At 42.4% G+C, this 17,700-nt stretch overlaps 1 long non-coding RNA gene across 1 annotated transcript; it reads right to left on the bottom strand.

Moving 5' to 3' along the window:
- Positions 1–2,411: 2,411 nt before the first annotated feature.
- LOC137471432 (uncharacterized) lies at positions 2,412–6,263 on the bottom strand. The gene is made up of 4 exons (XR_010997610.1): positions 6,185–6,263; positions 5,912–6,091; positions 4,130–4,250; positions 2,412–3,294 (listed from the first exon to the last, which is right to left on the bottom strand). It is a non-coding gene; the product is annotated as an uncharacterized lncRNA (long non-coding RNA).
- Between the last annotated feature and the right edge of the window lie 11,437 nt (positions 6,264–17,700).

A 17,700-nucleotide genomic window follows, 5' to 3' on the forward strand; every position in this document is an offset into this window, starting at 1 on the left:
ACTGAGGAAGTGCTATCGGACCCAGCTCCGCAAACAGGACCTCTGGCACTGTTCCCCAAGAGCCAGCCTACTGCTTTTCCCCATTAAGGGTGGCAAAATCCACTCCTGAGTATCTTACCAGAAGTCACACAGCAAATCAGTGTCAGCGCCAAAAATAGAACAGGATCTCATCATCCTCCAGCCGTAAGCCCAACCCATTTATATTACATTATCTTATGCAATGGAGGGATTTCATCCAAAATCCCGTTGGTTTCAATGAGACTTTGCAGAACAGCACACACATTGTTACATTTCCATTAGCGCCTCTGGAAATAAAGGATGAAAGATGTACATTTGAACATACAATACATTTACAATATAAAATTACAGCAAAAGGTTGACACTTGGGGCTGGATTCAATTTTGAAAAATCCATTTGGGAGCCTTGTGTGGGCTTCAGTGGCATGGAAGCCAGGCACAGTTTTTTATTGAACCCAGCCCTCCATCCTTAGGCTACCAGAATTTTTCCATTTTGTCAGCCAAATGCATTCAGTGTGAGGACACCCCGAGGCATCTACAGCAGCCTGAAGGTTAAAATGTCAAACTTTTTCCGTGTTCAGTTTCACACAGTAAGACGACTGTACATTGCCATGCTACTCCATTTGCTGGGGTTTTCACTCCCTATTCCTCCAGAACCATTATGATGTTAATGAGAGAACTGTAATGATGCCATTCACATTATAAAAAGCCTGATGCGATGTCAGAGAAAGGGGCTTTTTATACAATTCCAGAATGCCTCTAAAAACCCAAACTTAAATATGAAATGCCCATGACTATAAAGCTGCAAGTCTCACTGAGACCAATAAAAACAAGGGAATAGACTCAAGATGGCTATCCCTTGTTTAGCCCTGGGTTTGTACCCAAGTACTGCATCAGGTTCAGTTTTTATCACATAGTGTGGAGCTTTCCATTGCATAACAACATAGCTTGAGGAGAGAATAGCGTTTCTCAGCTGTGCTATACCATTGTTAACATCTGGATTGCAGTGCTTAGAAAACAAAATTGCCATCGTTTTGGTAGCTGTTACCTTTCTGACGTTTCAGAAAATTTTCAGTACAGAAGCAATAAGGATTCCCACTGCACACAGGCTGTGCAGACCCACTGTCTAAGGAAGCAATGACTGCTGGCAAGAGGAAGGGGAAAAGCACAAACATATACCCAGACTGATGTACCTCCCTTAAAAAAAACCCTACTGTATCACCTGTAAACTAGTCCAGACTAACCTCATTGTAAACTACCTGCTCTTTATGGTTGATGCAACAAAGTTTGGTGTCGCCAACTTAGTTGAGGGAGGCAGGGCATCCTGTGGACAAGAGCGTAATGGAAAATGGCATAAAGGCTCCCCTGGGAGCAGCAGATAAAGGCATCAGGACGCCAGCATCACTGGCAAAGAGAGCAGAGCCATGCTGTAGAGACAATGGTGGACTGATGACAGCTATGGCAGAACTGTGACAACCTCACATGGGAAAATAAAGGACTAGATGGAGGCAAATAAGGAGGACAGGCAGGAGGTGGCTTGGCTCTGACCACAGCAGTGGACGGGGAAGAGGATATTGGGAGTTTGTGTTTAAATAGATCAAACTGGCTGATACGTCACAGCTTCAAGGAGGAGGAAGTTACAAATAGAGATGGGAGATAATGAGGGCCTTGATTAAAATGTTTATTGTTTGGATAGATATGTATGTAGCTGTAGTAACGTTATGAATGAAGCAGTGGAAATGCAAGGGACACCTAATCAGAGCACACTGGGGCAGCTCAGTCACGGGAAATGAAAACAAAGGATCAAAGACAATCCCTGCACTCAGGGCTTTGGAGGCAAGCTGAGCAGCAAGGCTGCAAGAAGTGGAAAAGCCTCTGGAATTGGCCATGATGGATTTAAATTGAAAACTGGACTTCCAAGAGACAGCCCATGGTAGGGAGATTTCTTCCTTCTGTTACTGGTATAAGATAGCTGAGGAGAACTGCATCGTGCCAGTGCAGAGCAGTCCCTGGTCTGTGGTGAGGGAGAGTCATCAAAGAGGCAGCAGGGTGAAGAGGGGAATGAGGACAGGTGCAGTGAGATGGTCTGAGCCCGAGGCAACAATGATTTTCTGTTTCTTCAGCTGTACCTCTACCAGTAATGTGTATAACAGCATCTAACAGAAGCGGGATCCAGGGGCGAAATGAAAGGGTTAAGGCTGGCTGAAATAGCTAGACTGGTAGAACAACAGGTCTGTGTGCCAACAGGGTCAATTCAGCTTTTCATCCTTTGGAGGTATAGATAAACTATAGACCTGCCAAGTCTGGTGTTTTTCCCTGTATTTCTTGGCCCCTTACTTCAGGGAATTTCAAGGAATCTACTGGGGTTTTTTCTTTTGCTTTCTTTTTTTTTTTTTTTTTCCTCCTTTTTCTAGAGCTGGACTTACTGTTTGGTGGAAAAGGAATTAACTTGAAATCAGAAATTTATTTCAGTGTCAAGATACAGCCCTTTCATGGAAGTTTTTCAAAGGTAACTTCACATAACTTCTACCCTAATTTATATTATGCAGCTACAGATGCTTAAGTGTCTCTTTCTCCAGACAGCGTTCAAAGCAAATATTTCTCTAATTTTTCTAATTCCCATATGCTAATTTTTTTTTCTTTACATACTTTTCAGTTAAATTGTTCCCAGAAAGACTTTATGGAGTTACTCTGGACCGGTATATCAGAGTCCCCTGGGTTTCAGTGAAAAAAAAAAAGATTTAAAAGAAAATGTCCTTTTGGACTCTTAATACTTGTACTTCCTCCTGTTTTTGGTTTCTATGAGGCAGAACAAGAGAAAGTTTCCGTTCTGACAGAAAAGATGTTTCCTCTCTTATTTCTGTGTAGGTATATGTCACCTATCAGAACTCTTGGTAGCCAATATGCAAAGAACTCTCAAATGCTGCCTCTGTCAGTTAAAGTTTTCCCCAGAATTTATGCAAATATATGAAAATGCAAGCAAAATTGCAATTTATTTTGCCACAGGGCTCTGGCAGATATGAGAAAAGGTGCCATCACATTTACTGCAGCCATCTCCTTAAGGCTGCTTTGCCTGACTGGTCTGGGAGAACAATAAAGCCCCATGGTATTCATTTCAGTAAGCATAAATATTTTTTCCAGTGTTCTTAGCCAAAATGTCTCATATGCTCTCTGCCTCCACCCCGCTGATGGCTGCGTGGCCTTGCTCGACATTAAAAACTCTGTCCAGGATCCACTTAGCGCAGTGGGGGTTCAGTTTTCAAAACGCTTCAGTATCCTGAGGGCAAAAGGTGCTCGTCTTGCTGCAAACTGTGACCGAGAGCATTTCTGATTAGTTAACCTTTGTAAGGGGTTGTAACACTGAATAGGTGCTCCCGGAGTTATTACTGGGGCTGAAGTCGGAGAGAAAAAAGGAGTCCCGGTAGTCAGGCGGGGCTGAGAAAAAGCAAAGCCCTGCTGTTACATAAGGAGACTTCCCAAATCACCAGGCAGTTCTCATCACTTGCTCTGGAAGAGAGGTACCAATTAAAATCGCTTCCCCACTTAACTTTCACTCCGGTGCACAGCACATGCATGTCACCGGCACCGTAAATGAGATGGTTTATGGAGTTAATTATATTGCATGCCTCACTTTTTGTCCGCTGAAGAAAGTAAACAAAACAAACGCAAAAGTGTTTTGGAACAAAGAGCGAGTTGTCTCCCACTTTGCTCTGTGCTACTTTCCACGAAGAATGAGAGCTATTGTTATTCTTTTACAAGTTTCCTTCTAAGGGAAATAAACACCAAAGGTAGGATTCCAAGGAAATGACTCACAAATATTGGCAACGGGCTCTGAAAATTGGATCCAGTCTTTGCAAAAGCCTTTAGCAGAATACTAAACCCTCTTATTGCAAAATAAACTTTTCCCAGATGAGCTCCACACCAGCTTTGCGAGTGTGTGTGTGTGAGTGTGTGTGTGTTAGCACTCGTAGACAGGAACAGAACCCATTTCTCACGTCTCCCTTCTTCCCTCTGGGGCACCGCTGCTGATGCCATTTTTAGCTGGAAGCTGGAAATCTTTAATAACCGACTGAGTCATCCTGGGGAGAGGGAGGGAAAGGGATGTGCCTCACCTTGCCGAGCAGCGGGCTGCCCGCCGGCCGTCCCCACCCAGAGACCCCCGGCAGAGAGGGCCGGGCAGACGATCTCCTACAAGCTGATCTACAAGAACTGGCAGGAACATTTATCCTACAGCTGTAAAAATGAAGGGCAGAGCAGAGAAGGGATTTTTTTTTTCAATCCCCTGACATTGAATCAAATTCAGCAGGGCAAGATCAGCCTCTAATAATCTGTTTTCAGTCACTGAGTTAGCCTTTCAGATGTACAGAAGGTAACCATGCACCATGACTCATATTTTGTTTCTTAATCAGTAATCCCAGGAACCAGGAATGCAGACACTGAAAAATCAGACAGCTGAGCGAAATCAGTGCGGCAGGATTACCATCTGCAAACAGAACAATCTACTTTGCATATTTATTTCTCAGCTGTTTAAAATTTTGAATCATAAATGCATATTCTCTATCATTTGTAATGCATACAGTCTAAATCACTCGCACTCGCTCATGTTGGTTTGGGGGGTTTGTTTGTTTGTTTTGTTTTTGATGATTTAAATCTGGTTAGACAAGAGCAACAGAAATTGCAAACCTTACACAGAATTCCTTTGTTGCTTGGTTCTACTTAGACAAGCCTATTAAATGAAAGAAGCTGGTCCCCTCATTCATTTCCTTTGCAAATTCCTGTTCAACCACTCCAAATCGAGATGAAACAAACTGTGAGGCTGGTCCAGAGTCAGATGTTTTTTTCTTTTTTTTTTTTTTTTTTTTTTCAGAAAGTCCCTTTACAGTGTGCCTGAAAGCAACTGCCAGCCAAGTACCTACTTAAGACTCTAAAGGTTGCATTAGTGGAAGTTTTGCGTCTGGTTCAAGGCATTGCCAGGTAGTTTCTAAAGCCTGTAATTCACTAAGTGTCCAACAGAAACAGCTTCCAACAGGACCTCTAAGTAAGGAACGATGTTTATATAGACTGTCTGAGACATTTGAATTGTGCTGAACTCCAGCCATCGCTCAGCCAGTTATAACCAGCTGTCAGGGTTGGGAAGGAAACCAGGATAAACCAGTGTGGCGTCGCCTTCCCAAATCTGCTGGCAGGGTGGCACAGCAGGCTGGGAGGTAGGAGCTGCTCAGACCCCACCTCACTGCAGTGTTAGTGGGTGAATTTTAATATTCATCATTCCAAGGCTGCTCATTTTAGTGACAGAAAGGAGGGATCAGCTGGGAAGTGGCAGCCACTGAGGGAAGGCAATGCAGAAGGATAAAGCCAAGCACATGATAGAAAACATTTAGAGATCCACAAGTTAAAAATCACTATAATCACTTTGGCTGCTCCCTTTCTCAGCCTTTTGTTGTGCTCAGCTTTTTCCACTTTCCGGAATCCTCCTGAAGCAGCCAAAGCAGCCACAGCCACAAGAGGCCAGCCAGGACCCAATCCTGCTCAGGCACCACTGCTTCTACCCCTCTATGTTCTTTTTTTCTCTGGACAAAGGAAAATATCCCTGATCATCTGCCTGGGCTGAGGCATCTGCAGGGAGCACCTTCCAGGAATACTCTCACACATTAGGCACAAAAAATTTAGTTACAGGATATAAATCTCCCAGCCACAACAATGTGGCACAACTGCAGCGAGGAGCTGGAAAGGAAAGAGAATGGAGAGAGCTCACCTTGGTATGGGACAAGGGGGATTGATTTAAAGCATGTTTTGGAAAGTTTTCATTCCATAGTAAATACTTGCAATGCCCATGAAACACCTTAGAAAAAGAGAAATGTCTAAGTAATGAAAAGATTATAAAATTATGATACCTGTGCTGTTGAGTATCCATTTTTTATGCATGATGTAGCTCATGAGGCAACCAGGCAGCACGCGTGACCTGTAATCAGCAGGAGATGCTTTTGGCAGGGATGGATTAGTCATTCACCCCTGTGCTCTGGTGACATCTCCTCTGAGAAAGGTTTTCTAGGGTAGCCTCACAAGCTCCAGTGCTAAGAGAACATATAAAATTTTGATGCAGAACTTCATATTTGACTGAATTTATTTTTTTTAGAATTTCAGCATTTGGGTAGATTCTTACTTACATGACTTTGCCTATTCATTTCTCAGTCTCCTTGCCAGTCTTCCCTGTTTTCAGACTTCAAATTTAACAACCCATAAGAGCAAAAAAAAAAAAAAAAACAACCAACCATTTAATAAAAATATAACAGGCTTTTAAAAATTTTCAATTTACACTGCAGACCCAAAAATACTAAGTTTTTTTTTTTTAATTAAGCATTTTAAATTCAGTTTTGATTTTAAGTCCAATTGATCATTTTAATTGCTAAGGGAAAAGTAATTTCTAAATATTTATATAATATGAAATAATTATGCAACCACTGTCCTTGGACGGATAATATTCTGCTAAGATCTGCATTCAATTATTTAGCTGGTGCTACAGAAAGTGATTATTCCTTTTACTTGAGCAGTAGCTTAAAAAAACTTGAAGTTGTTCTGAGAATTAATTTTCAACTAGAGAACTGTTTTGAGACATGTGTCCTCATGGAGGCTGGGAACTGTAGCTCTCTGATCCATGCCAGTGGTTCTTCCTCCAGCACTCACAGTTGGTTTTATTTAACATTTCATTTTTTAGGATTACTTCTACTGCCATGAGCAGGGTCTGTTTATAAGGACAGTGCAGTCCAATGTGGATGACACTCCCATGGACCAGGCAGGACCAGGTGTCCTGGCAGAGTCTCCAGTGCATGCTCTGGGCAGGAAGTGCAGATCCAGGTGTGTGTGGAGAAGGGGAACACATGGGTGTGCTCCAGCTGGAGCAACACAGCTCCCTGCAGGATATTCCCCCTGCTCTACAGGTGAAAGGGGTGCAGGAAACCAAGTGCTGGGCCCTGCACTGATGATGAGAATTCACTTTCCTCTGTCCCAGACCGGGGTAGTCTCCAATGTCCAGAAAGGAAGACAGCATTATGTGTGGGAGGGACAGCATTTTCAGAGCAGGATCTGGTGCAATGGCAAGTACCCAAAGCTATTCCTGCTTGTCTGCTCCAAAACCTCCTCACAGCTCCTGCACAGCTGTGTCAACCCTCTTGTTTATCCACATGGTGTGTCCTGGACTATATCTAAGCTCCAGGGACTAGGAGATGCCTAAGCTAAGTCCTGTGAAGTTTTCTCACTGCTATGAGTAATGGCTAGGGACAGGCAATTGCTTTGGTTTAAACAAACCTGTGCAGCAATACTCATGCTGTGCAGCAATACTCATGGTTTCAATGAAATGCACTACTCTCCAAATTTAACAAAGAAACAAAACAAAAACAACAAACAACAAATAAATAAAAACAACAACAACAACAAAATATCAGAAAAAAGAAGATATGGAGAAGCAGTTGTGTATTCCTTTATATTTTCAAGTATATTGATATATTTACAATATATTGATACTCACTCCAGTGTCCATATCCACATTCACCGACATCTGCAGCAGCAGCAGCAAGGACACTGTATATCCAGCCCTTCTCAAGCATGTGCTCTGGAGCAGAACACTGACTCTTTTTTTTTGCTAAAAGGAGAGAAATTTTTAAATTTCAATATCAGTTCATCCATCAAACCACCAAGAAAAACGTAACAATTATCAGCTTCAGTTGAATTATTCAGTTGAATAATTTTTGTCATTGCAATGAAATTGCAGCATGAACTCTAAAATAAAATTTAGATCTCATGTTAAATCCCTCAAGTATTTTTTGGCTCCAGCTTAGCTGCTGTTCCGTGATAATGAATCAAAGATTCATTTCCTTCCCATGTCTACTTCTTCTTGACACATTCCTGCTCACCATCCCTCTCAGTTACACATGCTCTCTGCTTTTCACAAAAGAAGGAAAAGACTTTCCTCTCTCTGCTTCCAAGGGCCAGACGGTGCCAGCCCAGCTCCCATTGAGCAGCTCCTAAGGCTCACCTCGCTCCATGAATAGTTTCACTGAGCACAGTGGGACCGCTCAGCCCGAATGAAGCTGGCACAACCTGGCCTCCAGAAGAAAGATCCGATCAGTCCAAATACAAAAACAAGCTCGTAGCAACGGTGCAGGGCACAGCTCCGAGAGGCACCAGCCCAACTTGGGGACAGGCAGAAGAAGGTGCCAAGTTTCTGTTACATCCCAGGAGAAGTTTGCACAAGGTTACTGGAGGATTACACAAAACTCTAAAGGGAGATTCTTTGGCAGTTCTGTGCTCGGGCAACTTATTATTATGAGCTTGGAAAATATATCCTAGCTGTCTTTAATAGGAATGCATGGCAACCTCTGAAGGATTTATCATCTTAAAAGAGAAATCACAACAGCTAAAAATCTGGATGCTGAGAAATGTACCATTCAATTACAAAGCAAATTATATGGGTCTCCTGTGTGTGATTCTGCTCTCAAAAAGCATCAGCAGCTTCCTACTACTTTACAGATATGTAATTCCTTTACTTAGAGAAGCACATAGTAAATCAGAAATAAGAGGTCCTCAAGAAAAATATCTCGGCAGCAATTCCAGATCTGAGGGGCACAAAAGGAGTTAAAAGCCAGCAGAGCATAGCTAACAGTTGAGAAATAAGTCAGTAGAAGTTATTCTGGGAGCTAGTGGGTCGCAGTAAGTTAAACTGTGTACTATGTTTGTTGTCTGAAATTATTCCAAAAGCAAAATTATTCCAAGAGAAAAGGATAAATATCCTCAAATAACCCAAACCAAAAATCAAATATAAAAGGAAAAATAATATTTCATTGGATTCCAAGTCCATGTCATCCTGAAGGAATTAACAACTTGCCCAGGTTTTGCTGTCTATTTGTTTCTAAGGTCTGAGACTGCAGGGCAAAGCATTAGGGGAATGCAGGAAATCTCAGAGAGGGCACTAAAAATGAGTTACTCAGTTTACCTACTGTGTATGTTTTTAAATAAAGTTGATTTTACCTTCCAAAATCTAATCCCAGTAATACAGAACACATACTGTGTTTCAAAATATGCTTGTACAAAGGAAGTACTCTTTTTAATAGAAGCCCAAAGTTAAATATATAAATTTTAATGCAGATTTTGGAATGGAGGTTAACTCTCAGGCCCACTATACTCTGTAGCAAGGCACTGGTTGGCCTAAGTATGATTCACCCAGTGCCACTTGAGCCATTACATACACAGAGGTGTAAATGTTACAGCTTGTAATAATTCCAGAGTTTCTGGAGATACTTGGTATGTCAGCTCCTTCTCTGTCAGTGCGCTGGGAGCTACACCCACTATGAGCTTTAAACAAAGAGTAAATGCATACTTAAAGAAGGTGCAAATAAACCATTACCCCTGCTAGTTTAGCAAGAATTTAGCTTTAACAGGTGGCATTACAAAATCACTGCTGCTCTGGAGGGCTGTCCTGGTGCAAGGCAGCACAATGTATCCGGAATTTCAAGTCCCATATTGAAAAATTTAAGCACCCATATAAAGTTTGACTCACTTTTTTTTTTTTAAGTAATACCTTCATAGGCATTTTAAAGGCTGTTTCTTTTAAAGGGACTTCTCTGATTCAGCTGATAAAGTATCCCACACTAAATGTGGTTTAAAACAACAAAATACAGCCCCTTCTGTGCACACAGTAACTTACATTTGGGCTTCAGTTGGCTGACACAATTCTTTTTACTTGGAGATCCTCAAAGGCAAACAATTCTAGTATCTGTAAGGCATCAATTTTCCCTCATGTTTAGGCTGCCAAGAACTTTTCCAGTCATGCCCCTTTTCCCAACCTTTAGCTATATTTAGAAATAAATATGTGTAAGAAATCCAGAATTTATGGATATTGATATACCTATCTATGGAAAACAGCAAGTCTGGAAACCTTCTTCTCATCCAGCCTAACTGAAGGGCTTAATAAATTTGTTTTAAATTATCCTGCAAACCAGGAGACTTTTTGAGATTAAAAAATAGGCAAGAAATCTCCAACTTAGTTGAATCTAATGTAAGTCAATTCAAATTAGTTAAGGATTTCTTTACTTGCTTAGTGGTTATTTCCCAGTACTGATGTGAAGGTTATTACTAAAATACATGGGCCAGCTACTCCTCCTACAGGTCAACACACTGAGATCTTCATTGGTAAGAAAATGGGTCTGGTGTTTCAGAAGGTGGCATATTTTTTTTTCAATGCCTCAGCCTGATTACAGGCACCAAATTATTTCTGGAAGTAAAGCAGCATTTTCTGCTACCCCTTGCCAAAGAGAAGAAACCATGATCTCAATTGTTTGTATTCATTAAAGATCCTCTAACACATTTCCTAACAGTAGGTTCTTTAACCCCAAGGCTTTGGCCAAATTCCAACTCAATTACTGTCTACCTGAAAGTTCTCCCATTAAATTAGGATTGATGGATTTGTCTCCTCCCTTAAATTGGTGAGCAGCCATGGCTGCAAAGAGCTTTCTAGGCTTCATCTTCAAACTGGGTGATTTCAGGGTTAGGTTAGGAACATCAGTACACTCACATTACCCAGGTTTATACACCAAAATTAATACTTGTTAACGTTTCAAAAGGACATAAATTAATTAATGTGAAAAGCACAACTCCACACTGTATCAAGAAAACAAATCAGAAAAGGTCACATGTAATAAACTTGCTGAGAAATCCACTGGCAAATGGAGTTAGTAGATACAAGTGAAGGCTGAAGATCTAACTGCAGACCGACATTGTTTCAGACCCACCCCTGGGATAAACAACAATATTCCTAGTTTTGGTAGAAGGCAGAAATGTTTGTCATCCAGTGGTTACATGGACTATAAATTCATTGAATCACTTTACAGCTTTTGTTCTTTGATGGCAGCATATGCTGGGGATGCTTAATTTGGTTTGTCCAGAATGACAATGAACAGTTGAAACGCATGTCTGCCTACTGAGAAAGCTTTCAGTGAAATGTTCTGCATAATTAGAGAGGGTGGGATATGCACTCAGAAAACAATTCCTTGAAATATTTCTGGCAATGAAAGGTTTGCCTAAGGGTGGATCACCCCATTCCATGGAAAAGCCAAGAGGGGAGCAGTGCAGCAGGTCTGTGAGATGTGCAGTGGTTTGGATACCATCATCCTTGGTTCTTTACAGGTTGTCTGGAAACACCTACTTCTGATTTACCTTCAGTAATTGCTCTCTCTCAGTTTCCTAGTGGTGCTGATGCTTCCACGTGGTCCCAATACAACCACCCTTCCTCCCAAAAGGCTCCCCGGGGTCCAAGCACCAGCAGCAGCAATCCTGCTCTTGTGTCAGATGGCAAAGACAACCTAGGACCTTGAAGGGGGTCCTGCTGTGGGACAAGTATTCTGGAGGAAGATGAGGAAAAAAAAGAGGGAATGTTGTTGGAAGCTTAGGAGAAGCCCCAAAACAACATCAACTATATTAAAAGGACAGAATTTTACAATATTACATTGCTATACATTTTCTAATTGATTTTTTAAAGGATAAATTATTATACTACAAGCAAGTAGCAATTTCTGTCCCATCGAAATGACTCTCTGGTGTTCTAAAAGCATTTGGATCCACTTCTGCCTGCACCTATGGATTTAACTTTCAACAACTTTTACAAGATTTTTTTCAAAATAAGATGAGAAGTGTTTGGTTTATTCCAATAGGCAACAGTCAGCAGAGTAAAATGCCTCCATGCTCAGAACAGCTTCCTCAGGTAGTGATTTCCATGTGGTATTTAGCTGAGATAAGCATGGATTGCGGGGAAGGACAGCTCAGCTCCAGCTGTGCACTTCCACCCCCCTCCCTGCGCAGGCACTCATTTGGGTTCCAATTCAGTCACATTGGGGAACTGATCTCACTGTAAACTAAGTCTTTTTAGGTTTTATCCTGATCCTTCAGTGACTCTTGCTGATAGTAAGCATAACTGAAAGACTGCAGAACTAAGGTATTCAGCAAATGCATTTGGCATGTTTAAGTATAAGCAGAAAAGCATTCTTCTGGATATAATACCATGGGCTGCAATTTCCACATAGCAATGCTTTACAAAGTACTTCATGCTATCTTTCAAAGATGTGCATCAGCTTCACTGATTAATTTACTAGTATGACAGGTCATTTACTGCCTGGATATATCAATGATGTGGAAGACAACAGGAATTTTAGCGATGAGAATAAGAATGGCAGTGCTGTGGGTGACAGTACTTTGTATTTGCTGGCAAGCCCCATTTGAAGAAGTTCAGTTAAAAACACAGATGAGGAGACACAGAACGACTCCATCAGAGGTGTCTGCTTGGCTGCACGGTGACAGATGGCGAAGGCTGAATGGTTAATGCCATTTCTCAGCCTACTGGACTGGCTTGTGCTCCCAAGTGCTTTATACGGTCTCAGGAAACTGCAGCAAGCGTGTGTGATTATTTGTCACTGAGGCTTACTGAGATCTAGCTACATATTCATGACCTTTAGCCTAGCTGACTGATTTGGAGCTTTATCAAACAGCTGATTATGTGGCTTTTCCTTTTCCTGCCTATTTTTTTTTAATATAAATATGAATGAATTCTGCATTCTGTATCTCCCTGATTTCCTAAGAATGCCAGACATTTTCTGGTGAAGGCATTAATTAGCAAAGGCTTATGTGACTGACGTTTTAGTCTATTGGTACTTTAGGTCTCTGCAGATGAAAATGGTGTGGTATCATGGGAAAGGTGTACTTAACTCTAACAGCAAACAGAGTATAACTCTGGACTCCTTTGGCATGTTTATGCCTGTTCCTTTTCTGAGCTGTTGAACCACTGCAACAAGAACTGATATCACAGGTTATAACTCTAGATTTGACTACTATTATCTCTTACACCCACACTCATTACATTTCTAAAGTTCAGTCAGTCTGGTATTCTGAATTTCTGTTTGCAGTTAATCTTTAATTGCAAACAGTGGGCCATAGTGATTGGACTCTCTTCATCACAGTTCTTGAAATCAGGACTTTCTCAGACAGGAATGAAAGATGAAGTTTTCTTAATTCACACTAGCAAGATTAAAAGCAGAATATAATTTTTGCATAATACAGTGAAATAATATGAAAGGCTATGAGGGGAAATTTTATTCTGCTTCTAAAATATACATATTAGTTCAACATGATCTTACACAATTTGACAAGAGGATTTTCATTATTAATAAGATGAAATGTAAGGCTTCTAATTAAGCAGAAAACAAACCAGTGTAAACTACACTCAGAACACACAAACCTATTAGGTTTTAAACTTAACAATAAATCATTTATCTAAAACCCAGCCGACTTGTTGCATGATGTTACTTGATGAGGTTTTATTTCATTTCTGCAATTTTTCTTCCTTCTAGCCTTACTATTCTTATGTCAAAACAACAGTAAGTTTGGTTTTTGAGTCCCTATGCTGAAATGCTACTCAATACAATTATCAGGTAACAAAATGCCTTAGCAAGAGTCTCATTCATTTGGGAGGGTTAATTTACAAATAAAATGAAATGTCTAATATGAATAGAATACTAAATTAGAACTGCACTGTTGGACTGTAAAAAACAAAAATACTGGAGAAAAAAATTTAAAATTTCATTTGCAAAAATGCTAAATAGCCCTTGCCCACAGGAACCTTTAGAACCAAGTAAGTAGTGATTTCCAATGGATTTTAAATACTATCAAATGTGGAATTTGCCACATGAAGACAATTACTCAGAGAAAACCTTTGACAGGTAAAGTAGTATCTGCCTAAAAGTGATGTAACTTGGCTCTACCTGTCTAAAGCAATTACTGTTTCATAACAAACTAATTACCAACTATGAGCATTACACACAACTCTGCTCAGTTACTTGTATGAAACATGGGTGACTGCAAGGTACCACACATGCAGCTGAAGCTGCGTAGTGACTCTTTTTTCTGTGATCTCCGAGTAGAAATTGGCCGTTCATAATTGGTGACCAACTACTGATCAACAGACTCTATTTCACTTATTCTGCCATATTTTCATAGCTTCACAAATCCTCATTTGAAAGTGAATATTTTTCATATTATCAGCTGTTAACAGACCTTATATAATCTAGAGGCAGATACTCCTGGGTTGCTATTTTTTTCTGACAGACAAGGATACCAAAGGTCTTGTGACATCTTCTAGAGAATATGGTCACAAGGGCTCCGTTCAAAGTTTCTCAAACACCAAATATGTACCGTCTGCATATGGAATGCCACATTATTTTTAACTGTACAGCCTTTGGAAAATGCATGCCTTAACAGCAGCAAATACCATTTTATCTTATTTGCAGGAGTTCTAGGATTTGCAATGATGGTGATTGTGCAGAGAGTCAGGATCATACGGCAAAGAAATACACCCCTCTCTCCATTTTCATGTGATAAAAGTCACTGGGCTATGCTCCTTTCATCTGCAGAAATGGGAAGAAACAATAAAAGCTTTTTATACTAAGTGTTCCCACGTTTAGGATAGGGAAAAATGCTTTAATTCTTCTAACAATTTGTTTTTCATGCATGTTAGTAGGTATTAAAACATACATACATATATTCAGACACCTCCTAAAGCTGAGCTGGCATGAAAGCCCAGAAAGCTTTTTTTTTCTAATAGGTTTCACGAAAATCATCAGAGGAGAGTACAGAAGATCTAAGTTGGGTCACTGTGGTGTTATATTTTAGTTGAATGGTGTGCTCTGTCTCACCCCTGGAAAATGTATGGTTTATTCCAAGCCTGTGATCCTCCCCTGCAGTGTCCTGTGTCTGTAATCCCATTGGCCCGATCTGTTCCGTGCCCACTTTGAATCTCCCTGTTCAGTGTGCCGGGGGGACGGTTCGCTCTCTCTTCGACGGCTCTCCTGGCCGGTGCCCGCTCAGCCCCTCTCTCCCTCAGAAACCATGCTGCCTCCCAGGGGTGGGACCCCCAATAAACCTCATCTAATGAGCACCCTCAGAAGCCGTGTGGAGTCTCCTTGCCTGCCTGCTGCCACCGGCGAACTCACAGCCTAGGGGGGCACCCGGGGACATCCCCGGGAGGTCCCCCCCCCCACCCTCACGACAAATGGCGCCCAGCTCCGGGCTCGAGGACCTACGAGAGTGAGACCACCACCGCCCCACCGGTACAGCACAGAACCCCGCGGAACCCCGCTTCAGCATCGCCTCCACCACCGCGGAGTGGCCGCACAGGGCCGCAGCTGTGGGCCCTGCCTCTGCACGCGTGCGCCCCGGCACCCAGAGAAGCCGCACGGAGCGCACCCAGCCCCTGCCCGGCGGCAGCAGGGGAGCCCCTTCAGAGCGGGCAGATCGTGCGGATCGCTGAGCCCAAGCAGCCGATGCCCTGGACCACAGCAGCAGTGAAAGCCCACCAGTTTCCACGAGGAAGCCACTAGATGATCCAGGAACCACACCCCCTAAAAACTGCTTTCGTCAGTTCTGTGACTTCCTTCCTCAGTCTTACTCTCTCCCTCCCTTGCTGCCTTTTCTCCCTAACTTCATCCCTAACTCGCCTTCCCCTAAACAAAACCCCAAGAGTATCTAATATAGCCACAACCACGTGTCAGCCAAGATGGCTCCAGCCACATGTCATGGCACCATCTTCTGCTCTTTCCTTAAATCCCTCTTTTCCTGCTCTTTCTCCCCTGTGCTCCGCCCCTTCCCTGTCTCTCATGAACCAACTCCCCCTTCAGCTCCTAATTCCCACCTTCCGCTTGGGGAAGAAGCTGAGAAACCAAAACCCAAAGCAAAAATAATTTTGTAATACCAGTTTTAATAGCCTTGTATATTTAGTTGAATTGTAAATTGTTCTTCATGATCTCCTTTTCCTGTTATTCCAAGAGTAGGATGATATCCTTCTCTGCAATCCATACCCCTTTTTTCATTATTTTGGGTAGTTCACCGGGAGCAAACTGCTCGAAGGCACAGGGTACCCCAAAAAGATTTTTCTTTTGCAGAGTCCCTGGCTCCCCGTAACCTCCCCAGTTCCCAATCCTTATCCACTTGTTCCAGCTGAAAAGAGCTCATCAGCTAGAACTTTTATCCTAAACCTCTAACCTTTTTATCATTCTTATCCCATACCTCCATTTCCCTCCTGTCCCCATGAAGTAGTTTTTACAATTATGCTTTTTGTGTTTAAGTGTGTGTTCATACTGCAGATTGTCTGTCCTGTTTTCAGTTTTAGAAAGCAGGGGCCTGTCAGGTCACACGGGTAGATCCAACAAGAAGCAGTTTTCAATTGTTTCTTGAAGAGCGAGTGTTCAAATAGTATTAGACTGCTGGACCAGAATTGCTTTTGGGTTTATGCTGTCCTCAGTAGGTTCCTAGGGTGACTGATAACCTAAAATGGTGTCTGGGAAAGTATTTTGCAATTTTTTTGTGGTGATTAACCCCTACCTCCACATTCCCATGGGCCCCGGAGGTCTGGGCGGGATGGAAGAGGAGGGAGCGGGAGTCGTTCCCCGTGCCCTGCCTCCGTCTTCTCATGGGCACTGGAGATCTGGGCGGGAGGGAAAATGAGGGAGGGGGGGATGACCTAAAACCAGGGGTCTTAAACCGGTTGGAAGGTGGAAGCAGTGGTAAAGCTCAGATCCAAGGGTGAGGATCTGAGACCACAAACCTGTGTGGAGTCCAGGGGGCCCCAGGTGTTTTCCTGTCCCTGAGAGAGGGAACAGAAATCGATGCCATAGCCTAAAATTGGGGGCTGTGGTGGTCCGAAAAGCCAGTTGGAAAAGGTAAGACACCATTGGGCCAGTCACGCTGAAAAGGCCAATCCCAAAACTCTCATATGAGCTTAGCGCCAAAGGCTGAAGCCCTTTAAGCACTCGCCCGTGCTTTAAATTCATTTAAAAATCTGCAATATGGCCCGCATAAGCCGTTTATTACAATTACATACTCATTTTATCTTTGTACTGTGTAAACACCCTTTCAGAACTGAACAATACCTCCCACCAAAGGCAAACAACAAGTCAGATGGACTGTTTATAGAGTATTCAATTTATCCTCACTGCAAATGTACTTATTTTATGCTGGAAAACTGTGTAATTACTGCTTCATTTTTAAATTGCTAATTGTCATAATTCTCTTCATCTTTTTTCTAACAAAAAAGAGTGAATTGTGGTGTTATATTTTAGTTGAATGGTGTGCTCTGTCTCACCCCTGGAAAATGTATGGTTTATTCCAAGCCTGTGATCCTCCCCTGCAGTGTCCTGTGTCTGTAATCCCATTGGCCCGATCTGTTCCGTGCCCACTTTGAATCTCCCTGTTCAGTGTGCCGGCGGGGAAGGTTCTCGTTCTCTCTTGGCCGGCTCTCCCTGGCCGCTGCTCTCTCCCCTCAGAAACCATGCTGCCTCCCGGGGGTGGGACCCCCAATAAACCCTCATCTAATGAGCACCCTCAGAAGCCGTGCGGAGTCTCCTCGCCTGCCTGCTGCCACAGGCGAACTCACAGCCTAGGGGGGCCCCCGGGGACACCCCCATGGGGTCCACCCCGAAACACGCTGCTACAGGTCACAGTAAAATTATCAGTGTTACTTGTGGCAAGTGTTTTTTCATGTTTACATCAAACCTCAATTATTTCATCCTACTTATTCTTTAGAAAGCAGAAGTTAAGCATAAATATGTTGGATGAGATCTTTTCTGAGACATGCATGTGGGACAAAGAA

This window comes from Anomalospiza imberbis, chromosome 3 (genome assembly GCF_031753505.1).
Source record: "Anomalospiza imberbis isolate Cuckoo-Finch-1a 21T00152 chromosome 3, ASM3175350v1, whole genome shotgun sequence".
NCBI classification, from domain to species: Eukaryota; Metazoa; Chordata; class Aves; order Passeriformes; family Viduidae; genus Anomalospiza; species Anomalospiza imberbis.